This window comes from Harpia harpyja, chromosome 1, assembly GCF_026419915.1.
Source record: "Harpia harpyja isolate bHarHar1 chromosome 1, bHarHar1 primary haplotype, whole genome shotgun sequence".
Taxonomy (NCBI): Eukaryota; Metazoa; Chordata; class Aves; order Accipitriformes; family Accipitridae; genus Harpia; species Harpia harpyja.
The window spans coordinates 50,840,844-50,861,418 of NC_068940.1; the positions used below are offsets into that span (position 1 = coordinate 50,840,844).

The window sequence follows — 20,575 nt, forward strand, 5'->3', positions numbered from 1 at the left end:
GAGTACTGCTAAAGTATAAAGACATTAAAGGGCCATCAGCAGCTCACCAGCAGAACCCTGCATTTATTACAGCATAGCAAATTTTCAGAGATGAGCTCCTTTCATTTAGGTCTGCAGCTGCTTCTGACATCTCCCAGCTGAAAAGGGCTAAGCATTCTCACAATATTAAAAACTCAGCTTCTTTTCCTCTTGAAACTGCAGAGAGGAAGAGCAATAAAAAAATGAAATAAAATAAACAGTCTGCTGTATGCTGCCTGTTTACTCCCAGGCATAGGAGGACTGCATCAAATTTAACACGATGGAAAAACTGGAGTCAAAAGATTTGTTTCTAGAATCCCTGCTCTTGCCAAGAGTATGTAAGCCTTATAAAATTGAATATGTGACTCTGATCTTTATGGTAATGCTGTGAGTCATCTGCTAATGGTCAGTCTCCCCCCCGGTTGGAACTCATTATGGGGCAAGACTCATTATAAATAAATCCTTTTATCAGAAGAATTTAAATTCCCACTGCTTGTTCCAGGTGCCTAAACAGCCAAGGTCTAATTAACTAATGATGCTGGCCAAACTACAAAACCAATTTGTTTACCAGATGATGATACCATACATATATGCAACATCCTCTGGCAGCAAACTGGGCAGTATATGTACAAAATCATGGCTTTAAAAGCTCATTTTCCATAGGCACGGGTCAGAGATGACACAGGCACCGCATTTGTTATACAGCCAGCTAGTAAATGAGACTGCACTGCACCAGCAACCTATAAGTAGACACAACGTATATATTAATGGGTCAAAAGATGACTCTTGTCTCTATAGCATGTCACTCCGCTTTCACTGATGGGGGTTTGCTGTTTGGCTCTGCAAGCGCCTCATTCATCAACACTTGTTGCGTTTACAATCTTAATGCCACAGGAAGAAGAAACTGAAGAAAACAACAGCATTTTATCACACAGAAGCATTAATATCTCTCGACTGGAAACAAATTGCCCAAGGGGTCTGCCTGATGCCTCCAAGCAGAGGAATGCTTTGAATGAAACTAGGCAAGGCATGTGTCTAAAGAAACGTTTGATGCTGGATTACATGGTCTAACAGAATAATGCCACGCAAATTACAATAGAGAGCCTGCTTCTTTTTCTTTTATAAATCCAAATGAATGGTATCTAAATAGATGCCTATAGAAAAGGTTAAGCTAAGTAGAAAACACTTACAGTCATAATGTAAAAAAGAAACTCTGTGATCTACAAGCAATGTTAAGATGTGCTAGTCAACACCAAGTAACAGCTGCTCTTAAGGTTTAAAAAAAGAATCGATTAAAATAAGTATTTCAGCTATTGCAAAAAAGACCAAATGAAAGATGAAAACCAGCACTGTGTGCTATTGACATACCAGAGGAGAATACAGAGAATAAATTCAGAACTGAAAAGACAGTAAAATAGGACGTTAAGTGAATTTTTAGAATTCTGTGCCTTGAGAAAGTCAAGAGCATTTTTGTTGCCAGTTCAGAATGAAAATAACACTTCAGCTTTTTTCTCTGAAATAAATGTGGAGCTTTTTTTCCCCAAATCTGGTACCTGTGTTAACAAAAGCGAAAAGACCAGAATGAACCTGAAGAACCAAATCACTGTCTGTCTTCTCTCCCAGACCTAGTGGAGGCAGAGTGGGAAAACCCCAAATGTTATGGTCCCTGCTTCACCTGACCTGTGCCTGGGGACAGTGAGGGGACAGGGTGAAGGCTGGGAGAAAGAGATGAGGATGAATAACAGGTTATGGAAACCACGGCAGTTGCACTCCCTTTTACAAACCTGTTGTCCTCCGTTCTGGCAATGCACTCACTGTAAGGAGGTTTGCGGATGAAGAGAAAGAACATCTTAGCCTTTGACGTTACCCACTCCTTCAGTGCGAGAACCGCATGGCGTGTAGGTACCAGGTGGGGCAGATCCTGACATCTGCGTCTTAAAAGCCACCCTCCTTCTGGAGGCCGACTCAAAATGCACTTTATATATGTACACGCACGCAAGGGTTAGGAGGGAGGTATGACAAGAAGAGAAACATGTCGTAATATTCCTTGCCCAGCTCTCACCAAAAGAAACAGACTCCTGATTCAAAGAGGTGGATGCACAGATGCATCCCTCTAAAGCTACATTGCAGATACAAGTGTTTTTGCAGAGAAGCAACAGAAGGCTTGGTTATTCTGGGCCATCTTCATATACTGCTGTTGAGGAGTAGTTTACATTTTTTGAAGAAATGAAAGAGCTTTTTAAATTTGTTTTTTTAATGAAACTGTTGAACTTTGTAACTGCAGCTTCTCCTTCCCTCTCCTCCTTAGCTGATTAAAAGAGAATATCAGAGAAAAAACCGTAAACTTCTTTCCAGAATAAAATGAATTTTTTTTCATGGGTTTGTGAAAAACCTACACTGCTTACTTTTGATTTTTATTTCCCAGCCCCTAGAAGAGGAAGCTTACATTCACCCATCTTTGCTGATATCTTAGGCCCTGGAATGACAGAAAAACATTAGTGGTTAATTAATCTGGCTTTCTTGTTTGTTTAAAACTCTTCATTACTGGCATATTATTCAATGTCTGAAATGTTAAAACCAGAATAAAACATAGGTTTTCTTGTTAAAACAACAAATACATGAATTTTTATTGCCAAAGTCTTTGGCCACTTAACTGTAGCACATTCGCAGCTGCCATTTTTCCTCTGCTACCACATACTGATTTTCAGTATCATTTATCATGTCAAACAACTATCCTTAATATTTATGAATTATCTGACTGAAACAACAGTTTTTCATGATATGCACTTTCTGTTTTAACAGCAGAACTCCTACTGCTATAGATAATGTCTATGTGCTGAGAAGAGCTGGCTGAAAGTACTCGATGCAGCATTTTTTGAGACGATTTGGCATTGGTTTTAGGTCATTTGCAGTGCACATGCCGCATCATTTAAAAAGTCTCACTGAAATTCACTTTTAATTACAAAGGTTCATTTTTCAAATCAAAAGGACTTTTCATTTCAAAATGGATGCTAATGGATAGCAAAAAGAAATCTTCCTGGAGTAGAATGAAAACAAGAAGAATCCCTGACGACCTCACACAGGTTTTTTCCCCTCTAGCTTTTGTAGATTTTTGGTCCACAAAATTTTTCAAGTTATGCAATGTTTGTAAAAAATTATAGTGGAAACATTTGAATTATAAATATCAACATTGCCTTAATTAATTTACAATTCTTATACATGTGAAACCAGTTCCCCTGCCTGCTCCACGGACCAGCACAGCCACCCTCTCCCAAGCAGAAGAGGATCTGCTCAGACATTTGGAAACGTCTTGCTTGTTTGCACCACCAAAAAGAATCAAAGCCCCGGTACTCCTACTTCTTTTTTCATTGCAGGGGCAGATCAAAAACATTCAGATTTCCTAAACAGATGGCATCATTTTAAATTGTGACCGCATCGTTTGCGTGCGTCCCATATACTGTACAGATTATTCCACACAAGCGCTTGCTGGTGGTGGACCCAGCAGCACATTGTGCCTTTGTTCTGCTCCTTGGCACTTCCATAAACGTCTCCCCTTTGGAGCAGCACGGGCTTTCTGTTCCATCTATGTCAGTGGCATGTGTGAAGCCCTGCCGTGTTTTAGTGGTATAAATATGAAGGAAAGGCAAAGCAAATAGAATAATAAATACGGACATGCTCTCCCCCTGTTGCTATTGCTAAGGTACTATTTATTTTAAGCTAGGAGCACTTGCTAGAAAGGTGATCTGAGGGGTGGGGGTGTTTAAAATGATGAATTTTTAGTTTTTTTAAAGCATCACTTACACCCGGCATCTGTTCTGCCAGGTTTGCCAAGCAGATGTGTTCGCACCGTGGGATCCCTGCCCACCCCCTGGACTACCCGTCTGGAATTCACATCAAGGCACCACCGCGAACCAGGTCCTCCACAATGTCTGAGTGGGCACAGCCTCCAGTAGCTAAACTGAAAGGATGTAGTTGGTCCAAAATAATACTCTTGGTGTGTATTTTTTGAGCTCTAAACGTGACTTAGGCTAATTGCAAATAGCAGCTTTGCTTTAATTGCGATCTGCTTTTCCTTTCCTGAACGCTCATGCAAGTTAAGTATATTGTGGGGACCCTGTCCACTTCGCACGTGTCTCTGAATGAGCAAAGGAACTTGCCTGTAGGTAGGAGGTTGTCCTGCTTCCTCAGAAGTGGCCTCTCTCTGCTTGTAGGGTGACAGTCATCAGGCAACAAGGACAACATTGCATCTGGAGGAACCAAATTTATCTACCTATTTTATAACCCACTGACACAAAATGAAGAATAAATGCCTTATAAACCCCAAAACTTCTTGGATCAGTATTTTGCAAGCAGAAAACACGTGGCAGAAATTGTCAGATATATTGTTTGAGTAGTTCAGCCAGCCCCTTTCCCTGGCTACATAGCTCTTTTTGAAGGCAAATGCTAAGATTAAGTTATTGAGGGTAGATTACCATCAACTTTATCGACTGTGTCTGAATCATATGATCACCCCCACAGTACTAAACTCAGGGCACACAAATCAATGGGGGTAGGCTGCTTTACACCAGCAGATAAGTTTTCCTGTGCTTGCACCAATAATAGCAACAAAAAAAGCTTAAGTGGGTTTACTCACGGGTGAGGGAATGGGGGTGGAAACAGTTTCTCAGTAAATCCAAAATCCTGGCCAAGGATCCAGAAGGGGATTATTATTACAGTATCCCTCTTACAAGCTGCACTGAGCTGAGCTTGTTAGAAAGGTGTTAAACTTTCCTCTGCCAAGAGCACTTTGCAATAATCAGTTTATGAAAAATTCAATTTGGCAGCAAACTCTTGGCAGTCTCAAATCAACTGTACCTATTATACCCCAGTCACAAGTGGATGGGCAAAGGTGGCTCAGTGCATCAGACTCTCCTCCCCCTCCTCCACAGCCTTGAAATTTGCTCAGCGATGCTGGAGGAGGGAAAAAACAGTGTTGTATAACTAGTCTCCAAAACCCAGAGAGCCATTAAGGACAAGAAGGAATAAAAAAGAAGTCAGAAACAAAAGACAGCCAGCTGCAAAGCTTCTGGCAGGAGCTTCCAGGTAGAAAGTCCATTTGCACAGGCTTCCCAGGGCAAAGGAAAGAGCCTGTGCCCTGTCACGACAAAATATTCACCCCAACTGGGAAAAATGTAAATGATGCTGAAGTGATAATGAGCACTCAAGTGAATTTCTTCCTGAAATGAGTCACAGCTGCTGTCAAAGCTCCATCAATTTGATTGCTGTAGCAGGGCAAGGAGAAAGCTCTTAGGAATGCCACCTGAAAGCCTTTGCCATGGAAATGGAGTCCCACCAAGCCCAGGCAGGGGCCCAGCGGCACAGGGCAGTGTGAACATCTTTCCCCAGCCAGCTGGGAACGGGGCTTCCACCTGCCTCCTCTGGGGAGAAGCAGTGGTCCCTCTGCACACACAAACCATTGCGGTATGGTGCATTGCTCTTTGTCGTGTTAGTAGCTTCACAACTGTTTTTCCACTAGAAGGCATTACTGGGACCAGGGAGAGTAGGCTGGAGGGGAGACAGATGGTATTTTCTCTCTAATTTTGGTGTTTGAGAACAGAATTTGCACAGTTTGTTCCTCAGTCAACCCTTGCTTTCAGGATAAAAAACTGTTACCTGCCAGAACACGAATGGTTTTGAATCATGCAATCAAAAAAAAAAAAATTTTTTTTTAAAAAGCATGCGGAGGGGGAGCTTTCATCTTAAAGAGCTACCACATTTGCATTCCTGAGGTCTGATGCTATGGTTATTAATCAGATGCTTTGCGGATATTAAAGACTCTCTCTCACTAATATCAAATGCGAACGTCCTTTCTTCCTCAAGATTTCCCAACAGATCTTTAAAGTCTTGGAGTTCCTTTCATTCTTAATACACACCGTGATTATCTTGTATCTGCAGAAGTCGTCTTTACACCTAGAGTTTAATAGCTTCTCCTCTCCAGCAGATCTCCTCTTCTTTTAGCTAGGGCTCCATTTCAGGTAACTGCTATTCTAAAACCTAATCTGCCCATTTATATTAATACGTGCCCTCAGAAGAACAGAATTTGGAAGCTCAGCCTAACATCTGCTGTGCCCATGCTCTGCTAACTTACATGGCATTATCCTGTCACAGGAATCTGCAGCCTAAGTAAAAGCCCCAGCTGCAATTAAGTGAAATCTCCTGCTCCATTTGATGTGGCCAAATGACTTTATGTTGCTTGTTCCCATCCTCCTGGCTGTACTGAGAGATGGGCAAGGAGCAGATGACAGTCGTAAGGTGCACGGGCAACCCTTGTGCAGAATGAGACTCCTCTCCGTTCCTTCCTCAGTAGGGCAAGCTGATTGCCACATACAGGAGCCTTTTCAGGGATGAATGCTGCAAAGACAGCAGGAAGTAGATTGCTGTCAAAGTGACAGGACAACAAATTCCCCTAAGACCTGAGAAAAGCCATGGACAAACCTTTGGAAATGGCGGGCGAGAAGGTAAATGTTATTTTACGTATGCAAAACCCAGGCTCCGGGCAAATCATGTTTGCTCAAGGAGCACCTGATGCCGCAGCTGTGCTGATGCAGGAACCCCGGCCTGCTCGGGCCATGTTCCCCTGACTCCCCCTCACAAGCGCACACAGACACTCATTCATGTACATCATCTTAATTAAAAGTCTCTAAAATCCAGATTCAAAGCATTCCCCCTTTTCCCACCTCGCTTCCACCAACCGCCACTCACTCTGCTGAAGGTGTAAATAGGTCAGGTGTTTCCATGGCCACAGTGAACCAAATAAGCAGTTGGGGTTCAGCGAGCAATGTGGGTTTTTTAATTGTTCCAGTGCCAGGTAGCACGAGGTGTGCGGCACCACGCTGACAGTACCTAACTATCTCCTCTTGCTCGTTGGCGATGTGATGGCTGGCACTGGCCCCTTCTCCCCCTCAAAACCATTATCTCCTGCGAGCTTCAACAGGCAGCTCCCCTCATGGGGTAGCGCTGATGAAAAGTACATTTCACACAGAAAATGTCTCTTTGCATCGCCACTGCAAGTACTAATTGCCGGTTCCAGTGCAGCATTGAACCTATTCGCACAAGGTGTAATTAAGTTGTGACTCACTGCCACAGGATGCTGCAGAGGCCAAAAAGTATAAAATAAGCCTACAAGGGGACTAGACAAATTCATGAGGGACGTGTCTAACAAACAGGATGGTTGGGATGCCACACCATTCAGGAAGCCCCTCCTAAATCTCTCAATGCCTGAAGGCGAGGAGCTGTAGAAGGGAGAGGAGTTTTTGGTACTTATGCCCTGTTTTTTTCCCAGAATCTTTGCTCTACCCCAGGATCCCAAGCTAGATGAACATGTAGTCTCCCACCTCCTCACTCTGCATAATAAACAGAAAAATTGTGATGAACTGGGGAGCTGATGGCTGCGAATCTGAGCCATGCAGAGATGCCTCTGACCTTAGTTAATGATCTGGAGGGGACACCGGACACCAACGGGATCAGCCCTGTGCTGTATTTGACCATTTGTCACAAGGCATTTTCTGATTTCTAATTTTTTCTGTGTGGTGAATCATCTGGCTACTATGGCACAGATCAGTTTTCACTCCCTGAAAAGCACCAGATCTTTCACACATCACAGGCTGAGTTATTTGTCAGTAAAATTGCTCATTAAAGACTGGTTTATCTCCCTTTCCAGGGGCCAGATACGAGGATGTCTACTCTGGCTAGTGTTGCTCATGAAAGCAGCTCTGGCTGGAAGATTTTGTCCCATAACCTGCCACCCAAAACCATCCCCATCTCAGCTGTGATGTTCACTGAAGCCTCCTCGCAATGCAGAAGAAGGTTTTACGAGGAGTCAGACCAAGACTTTAAGCAGGCTGCCTCAGTGACCAGCCTGCCTGGGGAAGCAGGAGCCCTCCCCGTTTCCCCATCCTGTAAAACAGACATACCAATATCTTCTGCAAATTGTCAAGTGTACGGACCCCCTGATATAAATACCGCTACCAAAGTAAATATTGTAGTAGAAATATTAATAATCCAAATATGCTATATGTTCCTGAGATTTCAGTTCAGGCTCTAATGGCACATGGTTGAAATATTGCAGTTTCTCGGGTCCCTTGTTTATCCCCCAGGCTAGCAAAGGAGAAGGAGGGTCCACACCAAGAGCTCCTCTCTCCTGTAACCAAACACAGCTCAAACCTCCACAGAGGGAGCCTGAGCAGCTTTCCTGACAGATGTTTTCTAGTATAAGCTTACTTAGATACATCCTTCCCTAAAAAGTATCTTGGCTATGCTTTCCACCTTTTGGCAGTCTGGCTTACCGAAGGACATTGGGACTATGATTGTATTGCCCGGGCCACACTGAAGTCAATGATGCTCTTCACGTCTGTTCACTCATCTCAGCAAGATGGCGCCCAAAACTCTTGGCGTTGTCTCCTGCCCACACCACCATCACAAATAACTGGTGCCAACCAAAGTGACAGCTCTTACTCTTGCCCCTCCATGCGTCATCTTCTCGCACAACCAATGGGGTTTTAAATTCAGGGTGTTGTTGAGGGCTTGACAAACAGTTGAGAAGGTAATAACCAGCTCAGCTCCCTGCCCTTCTCCAACTTATTGGCTTGACACTGCTCTTACACTCCTGGTGTCTAAAAAAGTGTGAAAAAGGAAAGGATCTTAATTTCAAGGCAAAATTCTTCAAACTTAATTGTTATGTGAGGCTTTGTATTTGGCCTCCAGTCTCTCTCAGAAACCTGATAAACATACATCCCCGGTTTGAAAATATTGATTTTTTCCTCCTCAGTATTTTTTTTCTTAAGTGAAATGAGAATCAGTAGAGATTTTCTTGTTTAACAGCATAAGATCTGGCATAATATACAAGTATCACCTTATCACAACAAAAAAAGCTTTACTTATTCATTGGCATTAGCAATATCCACGCAGCCCTGCGAATAGTGTGGTGGTGTTTCAGCTCACTACTGCACTGTCAGCAAAAGGAGAGCAGTAGGGCTGAAATTCAACCCCCAGATACATGTGCGTTGCTTGGAGCCTGCAATGGGGAGCAGAGTTATGGGTGGCTGTAAAAATGTTCTCGGAAAGTCAAAGAGGACATAGCATGGGTGGCAGCAGACCTGGTGCTCCCCTCTAACTTTTTCTCTGATCTTAAAGACCCCTCATCTGTAAAGTGGTTATAACCATATTCACAACCACTCTGTAAAGCATATAAAATCTACAAATAAAAAGTACAGTAGCAAACCAGATAAAACCACTGCTACTAGTTAGCTGTCTTCTAGGGAGACTTTCTTTATCTCTCAAACAGGTTCTTATAATTAAGATAAATATGATGTTAGAACCAATATGTGCTGTATATAATTATCTACTCCCCCCTACATACTTCCTCCACCCCTATTTTTCTCCTATGTAAAACTAGGTAGTCTAGCTTACCAACTAGCTTTAGCCCTCTTAGGATTATCTGTAACAGAACAATTATTTGATCATTAAAAATACAGGGTTTAGGGAACAATGGATTAATGAGGAGGGAATGTAATGCAATGCTATGGAAACTATATTGCAGGATTTAATATTGTACACTCCAGTGGTCGGAAAGTCCTGCATTATAATCTTGCAATGCCAATGCTGTACTGAACAGCAAGTAATCCTAAAATCCAGTTAGCTTTGGCTTAGCGCGCTGCAGAAGCCCAGGAAATAGCAAGAATCCTATCCTGTCACATTGAGCTACCATAGTTATGGGACATGTTCAGGAAAAAATGCTTTGTTTTCTTTTGCAGACCTCACTTCCCAAATGCTGGTACTCAGTAGGTCTATATAGCAACTGTTGGGCCATTGCCTAATATTGTAAGTCAAATCATAGGTCACTACATGCCTGTTCCAAAATAGTCCTCCCTCCCTGCCAAGTCTTAAGTCCCAGAAACCCTTATCATGGATGAGAAAAGGGGAGATACACAACCAGGTGCACAAGGCGGCACTGAAATGACAAAGCTTCTATAATTACAAATGTATGAAAACACACATACTATGCCATTTAAGTTCAATGCTGATTTTATAAACAGTAACTCTCTTGGACAGACCTTGTAGTCCCACTGTAGATAAATACTCTTCTGGCCCCACCCTTACTCACTAACACCACCCATCCTAACCACCAGCGACCCACAAAAGCTCGCCGTTTTAGCAGTGTGATCTTTGGAAACTAGAGCTCTACTGTGTAAGGGGGAACTGGGGGGCGGGAGGGGGGGGGCTCGTTTTCCTGCAGGATAGTTATCCTTTAAACATGGACAACAGGATAGCTGTCATTACATGCAGCGGGATTCTTGAGGGGGGGGGAAAGCCACCAAAAGAAACCCCACAGAAAGTATTCTGAAATGCATTGTACAAGACCTTACACATTGAGGCTAGGCAGATAATTTTAGAACTCTCATTCCCTGGCTGCTCACTAACCCTCAGACACATACTGGGGAAAAAAAAAAAATCAGTATGAAATTTCTTCTGCATTTCTTAGGTGTTTATAAGGAAAATAAAAAGGAGAGGACATTGTTTCACTGATTTCAGGGGGTTGTGGGTAAGACTTCTGAAGCTACCTCAAAATGTTAAAAATATAGCCAGTGTATTCTCCCCACTCCTTTTTTTAAAAAAAAAAAAAGAGATGCTAACCTGTTTCTTGAACAATCCCTTCCAGATTGCTAAATCAATTAATAGATTTCTTAATCAAAGTCTTTATTAGTTTTGTAATGCTGCATCCAGTAACATTATCTACCCAGCAAAAACTAGCATGGAAAGCTTACCTAATTGACCACTGCAGCAGCAGCAATGGAGGTCTGTTTTCTGGTATTCAACTACAAATGAGCAAGAGAGGAAAATTCATACAAAAATGGGGGGAAAAACAAAGTAAAATACTATAGAAAATTATAAACAGGAACACTTGAAAACTCCAGGGCAGAAGTTGAGTCTGTGACCTTCTATGTATTACCATGTATCACATATAATGAGACAATGCCTGGGGCAAACTGTCTGATTGTCCCCATCTTCGTGGCAGCCTTGATAACAAATGCAAGAAAAGACGGTGTTTTAACCGTGGATACAGCAGTGGGGCCTCAGCTCCAGACAGTGACATTAGACAAGCCGCAAGGGAAGTTGTTTTGTAACCTTAGCTATGACAACTGAGAACCTACAGCTGCAGCAGTACTTGACTTGGATCTGGATCAGCCTTAGATTATACAGACTGTATGCAGCAAACAGTTTTATTCATGCCTGGCTATTACGAGTCCCCACCTCCCTACCTTTTTCCCTTAAAGAAAGAAAATCAGGAAGTATTTTTGCTCCAGCACTGCCTGGAGGATCTACAGCAACACGATCTTATTTATTACCCGTCACTTCTACACAAACATTTCCTACTGTGTCAGACGAACCATTTATTATATCATTTCCCTCTGAGGTCTCAACATCATCCATCACTGGTAGTCACCTACCCTGCTCCTGCTCCAGGCCTTTGCACTGCTCAGGGATCCACCAGTGCGGACACCAAGGGCCTGGGCTGCTGCTATTTTCCATTTCATCACTCTTCCATTACCACTTGGCCTGCCTGGAGCTGCCAACATGTTGCTAAGGGTTCAGTGGGGCACCCTGTTTATGAGCCTTCCCTACCACCATCCCCTTAATATAGGAGATGTCAACCTGTTTTGTGAATGCCTCACCTCCTTCTTCCTTTAAGAAGAAATGGATGGAGGTTTCCTTCCCTGTGAATAATTGTGCTGCCTTCCCGCTCTCCCCTCCATGCATGCATATGAACACCTTTAGCCTGAAGACTGGGATACATAGATTTTTACCCAACCTTTCTTAACCACTGCAGGGAAGAGGTGGGAGTGTAGGCAAAAGTGCAGTTGCCATCGTAGCCACAAGGGAGAGATGGCTGAACTTACCAGGAAAATAACAAGGGAAACCCAGCATTAGATAGATCTAAGACAGATCTAGATTCAAGACAAAGACATCTAAATGTAATCTCTTAACAGTGAGAACATGTTAACATTACCCTAGTTTGCCAGTGAAGCTTGACACTAACAAATGAGACGAGAACAGGAGGCACCTAGACAGCAACAGGCTCAGCTCCGTGTGGGTATGTCCTCCTCAGACCTCCCACAAAGGATGGGTCACATAGTCCACTTAAGTACCTCTATAGCCTCCGGTAAGACTATTCATGCATTCTTTCTCCGTGTTTCCAATAATTTCCCCTCCCCCTTTCATTTTCAGAAGGTGAGAGTTTGTAGACAATACGCAACTGTAGCTGTAAACAAACTTGTCTGGAAATTGCCTTTGCTGTAGGGAGCATCCAGTAGAAAATCTGTCCCGGTCTTCTCTTCCCAGTCGCTCTGCCAAACAGCCTTTCTCCCTCACTCTTTGTCTCTAGACCTTGGTGAGGAGGGCACAGGCCATCATCGGATTTTCTGTGCCGGGAAGGGAAAGAAACGTTCCTTTACAAATTCACAGAAGTGCAGGACTGTCAACATATGACTGAGGGATACCTTGCTTGATGCTTGGTTATCATGAGCTTCACCGGCAGTGGTGTCAGGATCCTAACAGGGCTGATTTTATGAGTAGCTAGCCCATGCTTTTGTATCTTACAGAAATCATATTCTCAAATACATACATGTATATATACTCCTAGGGCATAGGAAAAGGCAGATGTTTGTAACCGTTGAAGAAGCAAAAGGGATCATCTTCCTCACTAGCTAGATGTGTACATCATTAGAGGATATTCTTCTATTTCCTTAACACCAAATTAAAATAACTGACCAGGTAATGTGTTTACAGTAACAGCAGGGATTCCCATACTGCTTAGAAATGTAACTGGATTTTCTCATAATATGTTACAGCGACATTACAAGCTAAATGCCCAAGAAATGACTAGAATGATGGGAGGGTAAGTTATGAGTATGATGTACTACATAATGTAATACAGGAGCCCATAAACCCATAATGTCAGTTTCCTATGAAACCAATACATAATTTTACTTAAAAACAAAACAAACAAAAAAAGAATTGTGCATATACAGCAATGACTGCATGACCTGCTTGGTTATGAAAGCTCAACTGTAAAACTTATTTGGATATGCCCTCTAACTTCTATCCAAGATCAGTGATTTGTGTACAAAGCAGGAGAAACATTTTATTCTTCTCAAACTTTTGTAACTCTGAGCATTTTCTCATAACAATTAAAAAAATACATAAAACTTGTTATTAAAGTGCTGTCCTGTCCCCAGCACCGCTGGAGATCCACATGCTCATTTATGCTTTCCTACCTGGACACAAGATCCTTTGAAAGGTGACAGATCTGGCTCTCCAGGGCCACTGCACCTCTCCTGAGGGACTCCTTGCTGCCGAGTTTGGTGGCAGTGAAATCCACTTTCACCTTATATTTAAAAACCTGCATCAAATTTGCAAATGACTTCTCTGTGAGCTGCTTAGAGAGGCACTTTCAAAGTCGCAAATAAATGACTTTCAAAGGGAGATGGCCATATATTTCCCCTGTGCCTTGGCACGTCTCCCTTCAGCAAAACACCAGCCCTCGCTGCTGGCCCAGCCGCATGTGGAGCTCCTGCTCAGGCATGGCTGAAGCGCTTGTTTGAGGTGCAGCAAATTCTGCTTTGTGTATCAAAATAAGAGGAATAGAAACCGGGGTGGGTGGGTGGTGGGAAGCAGAGAGGGAGCTGGAGAAAGGTCTGGCTGGAAGCGTGAGTCAGGGCATTACGAGATGGATGGGATTATCATAGTTTACATAGCGTCCTCATTGCCAAACAACCACGTCAAGTCCCCAGCGCTGTGCTGGCTGCGGAGAGGTCACGAGCAGCAGGACAGTAATAGTGTTACAGTAGGACAGTGTCCTCAGTCAGACACACCGGCCCAGGAAGGATCTCACAACCACCCAAGATGTTACAGTTCCGCAGCAAAGAGCCTCCAGTGTGCTTTGAGGCATGACCCCACATGCAAAGGTCACACAAAGCACCGAGAAAAGGCGTTTTCTCTCTTTCTTGTTAAGACCATGTTCAAATTTTAATAGCCTCAACCAAAAACCTCGCCTGGAAGAAACACACCTAGACTGTGCCTAGGGACACCTGACACTTGTGACCTTTCTCATCAGTTCTGTATTGTATTTATTTGGCCCGGAGACCGCTTATTTATTCCACAACTCCCCCAAAATTGTTTCACTGCTACCTGTAGATGGAAATAGTGAGGACAGTGTTGATCCAAAGCCTACCACAGTCCAGGGAGAGATTCCCACTGATTCCAGTGTCTTTTGCATCAATCTAACTTTCCAGGAGCACTGCTGGGGCTGACCTGCCCTATTCAGAGCAGAAATGGCTGACTTTCAGAGTAGAGTCTCTTTTTTTATTTTTGCTTTTTTTCCCCCTCAATTTAGAAGCAGCAGCAGTATCTGTCTTCCAGCACACAGCAGACAGAGCCTGCTTGACTCCCTGAGCAAACCTGCCTCACTGCATCCATGAGCATGCACATAGGCACTGCACGGCGCACATGTGCGTCGTTCAGAAGTCACACTGCAGCACACACATCTCTTCTGATCTGCCTGATGGCCCTTCCTCTCCTCACACAATCAGCGGAGAGGGGGTCACATAAAGGGAACAGGACACTAGAAATGATCCTGTGAAGTTTTACAAGCCTTTCGGCTCCCCCTTCCTCTCTCTAGCCTTCATGATAAGTAAACACCACCTAGACATTTTGTTGTTCTTACCAAAAGAAGCTGTTACGGTTAAGAAAAAAGAAAGAAAAAAGAAAGAAAAAAGAAAGAAAAAAGAAAGAAAAAAGATGGGAGACCTTACAATATTACCCCAGAGCAGACAGATTAGATACTTTCAGAGCAGAGCAATAGCACTTCTTCCCCTCCCCACAACTGCAGCCAGCACATTTGATTTCCTTTTCTATATCTCTCCCATGTTTATTATTAAGACACGTCATCACCACCTAATCACCACTGGAATTGAAAGTAACTTTGCACAGGAGCATTCTAAAATTAGAGAACGCTGATTAAAATTAAAGCAAACCCAAAGTGCTGTGCTGTAAAGAAACTATGGCCAACAGATAAGCAAATGCAACCGATATCTGCTAATTCCACAGTGCTGATAGCTGATTTTTGGGGGGGGGTTTGCATCTTTCCCTTCTCTAAGAGCAGCGCCACAAACCCGCCAGCCCAGGGCTCTGCTGAGACCTTTTCCTTACCCCATCCACACAGCGGGAGTAGTCCCATCCAGAAGTCTCCCAGTTTTCTGCTCCGGAGAAGTCACACTTTGCTTCTCCCCGCAGCAGCCTCCCTGGGCGCCCACTGCCCTGCTCCACGTCCCATGGACAGCTGGGGCCAGTCTGGGGGGCCGGGGCATCGCAGCGACAGGACACGGCCCTTCCTGATATAATGGGAAGGCCGATGCCAGCGCCGGCATCGGTCCGGGCGGGATTCCAGCCCGGCGGCCCTCCCGCACCTGTCGCAGGGCACCAACCGGGACAATCAGCTGCGCGGCTAATATTAACCACCCGTGCCGCCGGCACCAGGGAAGCGCAGTGAGGACAGGAGAGTGATCCAGGCACAGAGCAGCTTGTAGGGAAATAACTGTCCAGCTCAGCCTTTAGTGAAAAGAAAAACAAACAAACAAACGAGTGAATATCCCACCAGATGGATAACCCGCACAGAAGTCCCAGAGCCCGACGCAGTCCTTTCCTGTTTGTTGCATTAGCCTGCTGTTCTCTCCAGCAGTGGTTTGGGTCCTTCCAAAATTGCTGGCTGCAAATAGGAAAGGATATATTTGTATTTACTGTCTCTGCTACCTCGGCACTGACAACCTCAGGTCCTTCAACAGCCAGAAGAGAAACGCCAGGCTGAGCCTCAGCCGTGGCAAGGGTGATGGTCACACAATCGCGCTACTTAGTGGCATGCTTTGATTTGTGGCTACCAGGAGAGCACCATGACGGACAGTGCTGTTGCATACAGCAAGAAGGTAAAATAAGCTAGTGCTATAAGTGACTTATAAAAACCAAAATCAAGAAAACCTTCCTGCCCAACATAACCTGCAATGATAACATAGCATGTTAACGTCCTGCTTAAAATAAAACACCCACAGAATTGGGCCACTTTTTTTTTTTTTTTTTTTTTTTTTTAAGGAATTTTAGCAGTGTTTGATTTCCTCTGCTCCCTTGCTATTGCCAGGGTCTCCAGGCACCTCAGGATGCGATGAAGGCATGCACTGCAGCAGCAATAAGCACCAGAGGGCAGCTTAAATACAAACGTGAGCTCCAACTCCAAATTCTCCGATCGAGCAGTTTATAGCAGATCTCCCACAGTCCTAGTTGTAAGCTTCTTTGATGCATCCATTTTGTTTCCATAAAATGACTACGTTCAAGATGAAAGGGATGGAATGCAAAAGCTGCAAGACCCTGCTTTCTGCAAGACCTATCTGGAGAGAATGGGACCCTATGGCAGCAGTGTTAGTGGAGAAATATAGGTGGAGAAACTCATACTGTGTTGTGAAAGGTGTAATGTCTCACTGCTGGCTTCATGCTGGCTGGATTGTTATTTTAAACCATGTCAGGGACCAGATGGTGCCTTTTAAAAAAAAAAAGGGATTATAAGATAAAATTTAAAAATACACCAGAAGCATTTGTGAAACTCTAGGAGAATTAAAGGGACAAACACCAAAAGTAAATGTAGAGAGACCTTGGCTTCTGAAGAAGAAAGACGCTGCAGTCCGAGAAAGATAAAATGAAATGGAATGTTTCCACTTCTGCAAACCGTGGGAGGCTCCCTAGACAGCTAAATTAGAGAGAAAATGTGACACAGCTGAATCCCTACATTCCCCTTGCATCCTCTGAGTAACCTCTTTCATCCCCGGGGAGAAGAAACTCAATTAATTTCCACAGCCAGAGTCTCTTTTTTGATAGTGATATATAGATCAGGCCAAGATCTGGGCAGATTCACTCCTTCCCCACTAGCTGTATTGTTTGTTTACCCGACCAAATCAAGATGGGCTTGCCAGACTGCAATAGCCAAATATTCTCTACTCATTCCCTGACTAACCATTCGAGTCATTCAGTTCAAAAAGAAAGTTTCAGTTTAGCCAGAACATCTGTCTTCAAACTAAATCTTTAAAACAAATATTTAACATCTAAATCTTTCAAATAGCATTATTGGTAGATTTGGAAAATTCTCTTTGCATTTTACAGCCTTTCAGAGAAAAGATGTCAGGTGATGAAAGCTATGTAATCTGGCCCATTAGAGAAAGGAACATTTCTCTTAAGGAATGTGGTTTCAGATCCATTTCTTCCAACCTTTATAATACATACCAAACTGGAATATGGGAAGCCTGCTTTGTCCTGATGTGACACAATCTGTTAAGCGACCACGTGCAGCCACCTATATAAACAAATAACTTTAATTGTTCTTTGCTTTGCTCGGTTTCTGTCAAAGGCATTAAGCTTACTGAGGAAAAAAAATGTAGGTTTCCTTAAAAGAGGAAAGCACCAGACATCAGATTAGTGAGGGATGTTTCTGCCTGAGGCATGGGTTGCTTATCCATTTCAGGAAACATATGTCCTTAGCTAGACTTCTCATCGGAAATAATTCCAGATCAAGTGAAGACCAAATCTAGCTGCAAAGCTTGAGTGCAGGTAAGAGACTATCTCACCTCTGAGCATATTGGGATTTAGCTGTCTGCTTTAAGCATGTATTATATATGGGACAATATGCCAGCATATGCCATTAGAAGGTAAGCATATCAGAACAAAAAGTTGACATGCAAAGCCATATTCTCCAAAAGAGTTCTAATAAACAACAGAGAGATTCAGGAAACTACCTATTTCTTTTTCAGTCTCAGTTTCCAGCCCTCTGCTTTTTGCAGGAAGCCAACCATTCCTGCAGGCACGGTGCCCTTATGGCCACCATCTAGCTGTAATTCAAGAACTTGAGCACAGCTGGTATCATCACTCAATATTGTGCAAGCCCTTACAACACGAAACAAGCTGCTCAGACTCTGGCATAAGGCTAGTGTTGGACCTAGATGTGCCTGCATGCAATTCCCACAGGAGATTTTACCCTACTATTGAGTTTTCTCACATATATGTTGGGGTTTTTTATGGTATCACAGATTTTCGAGTGAGTGTATGGTCTGCCACGATGTTGTCGACCTAGCTTGCTATGCACTATCCCAAGAATCAATATTACAATAATGAGAGGAAAAGCATTTTTTTAGTTCAGCCCCTCCAACCCCTGTACTTTGAAACGTACACCCAAGGATACGAGAGGACAAAGATAGGTATGATCAGATCCACAAGAGCTGGATGCTCAAAAGCCACACTTGGCTTCTGCCTTCTCTGGAGGTGCCTCCAGTTTTCACTGGAACTGTTCCAAATATCTATAACTGGGTGTGCTCAGTTGTACTTCATTGCAGCAGTACTAAACAGCTGGGACTGTAGCTTATATTGAAGATTAGGCCAATCAAGGTCACACCTTATGTCTCTCCTCCTTCCCCCCCCCGCCCCCCAAAATACCTGGTGGTTAGATCTGTGACCCAGTATATGAAAAAATAAGTGAGGTTCCCTTCTCTGTCTAAAGGGAACTGAACCGAACCCAACAAAAGGCTCTACCCACTAAGCCACAGCTACAAAGCACTCTGAGGGAGATGTCTGCAATTTCAAACTGTTGCTGTTTCAGTAGAATAGGTGGAATAAATTCTTATGAATACAACAAAAGCAATACGCAAGTTTCCAGCCAGTCTGTATATACAAGGAAATACTCACATATTTCTGCAACAGGACTTTAACTTGGCAGAATGCCTTACTCACTAGACTAGAGGCTTATTTTTGAATGGTCAGCCACCCTTTAATTACCCAAACAAAAATTTGAATGTTTCAATGCACGTGGATCTATTCTCATCTTTGGTTACTAATAATCATCAAGTCTTTGTTCTGTTTCATTTTTTTTTTAATTATATCAGTTCATCTGAAAAATAGCAATAGATGCAGCTCTCCAGCCGGTGTGCAGAATGGTGTGTGTGATGTGCAGGGCTGCATTGTGGGAGATAAGGCTGAGCTCCTCTGAACTGCTCGAGTCCTGAAGCGAGATATCCAGAACGCCCTAGCTCCATTCCTGCAGAAGTCTGTAATTACGCCATCTCTACCACTCTGGGGAAGGCTGGATTGATCACCAGGTTAGCACAAAATTAATTCCAGGCCAAGCCTTATGTGACAGATTGGCTTAATGGTTTCTAAAATAACTCCACAGGACTTAACTGCACCTAATCTCAGAGAAGCAGCCCCTCGCTGTACCAGAGTGCAGTGCCACACCAGGCGCAGGAGCTGGGAACACACAAAAGCAGGGATCTGTCAGCATCCTCATGCTCCCTTCATTAGGATTCAACATCTCCCACAACAGCAGAGGTCAAGGCAAGAACCTAATCACACAGTTACACAGGCCTGTTACTGAGATATCTTGAAGAAATTTATATAGCATGAATTGAAGCAACTGACAGCCACGGAAGGAAGACAAGCATATTCAAAGCTACACTGTATATTTTACCTGCAGATGAAAGCATATCTCCCAAACAGCATAGAGGTAAAAAGCTCCAATGCTTTTTGCTTGCAAGCCCAAATAGAAAAGGTGTCTCAGAGTCATGCAAAAGTACAGTGAAAAAAATACTTTAAGTCAGAAAAGGAGCTTAGGAAAGTATAAGGCATCTCATCAGAGGAAATTCATATCGTGCCATGCAGAGTATGTTCAGATCCTAGACCAGGAATGCCAGGCACTTTTAATTTTTATATATTTTTTGACAGGTCATCAACACTGCCTCGATGGCAGCAGCATTACTGGCAACAGCAACTCCTGGTTCAGCCCTGTATTGGATACTGCTTCACAGCAGCTCCTGTAACGCCCGTGGTACATGTATCACCTTTTGGAAATCCCTGTGCTTGACAAAAACTTTCCCAGGCACAACCTTGTGCTGACCGCAATACAGTCTCCAAAATTTCCTAGCAATTAATATCACAGAATCACGATTAACAGCCTTGCTGATACGTGAAGGCAGGGAAATGAAGATACACAGGTGGAGAACAGATACTAAAACTGACATAAAATTTGGGGCACAGAAGACAGGAAAGAGAATGGGTGTTGAGGAGGTAACACTGGATTGCAACCCGATTTGTAAATTGTGATGCAGCATGGGGGGAGAAATGATCCTGTGGCCTCACATCTTTGCTTTTCCAGACCAACACAGCTTCACCAATTGCATCTCAGCCACCAGGGACTTGTGCAACTTCTGCTGTTTGACAAGAACCTAGCTGTGCCGATGAGCTGACAAATCCAAAATGCCTCCCGCCCCCAGCCCCTGCTGTGTGCCAAATTACTATGTGCGCACTTGTGCACCACTTAGGATCTATCTTCGGTAGTTGCCAAGAATGCCCCCCTCCCAGTCTCTCTAGCAGAAGGAAGCAAGCAGAGAGCGGGAAGCCAGGGGAGACAGAAAGGCAGAAAGAGAGGCAGTGTGCTGTG

General features: G+C 43.6%; 1 protein-coding gene across 2 annotated transcripts in view; it reads right to left on the reverse strand.

Moving 5' to 3' along the window:
• ARPP21 (cAMP regulated phosphoprotein 21) overlaps positions 1-15,412 on the reverse strand; it is a 206,836-nt gene extending 191,424 nt beyond the window's left edge. The window contains exon 1 of one of the 2 annotated variants that reach the window (XM_052793207.1): positions 15,265-15,412. The gene's annotated coding sequence lies outside the window, so the exon portion shown is untranslated. The remainder of the gene's footprint in view (positions 1-15,264) is intronic. The other variant, XM_052793219.1, reaches the window with a different exon arrangement.
• Between the last annotated feature and the right edge of the window lie 5,163 nt (positions 15,413-20,575).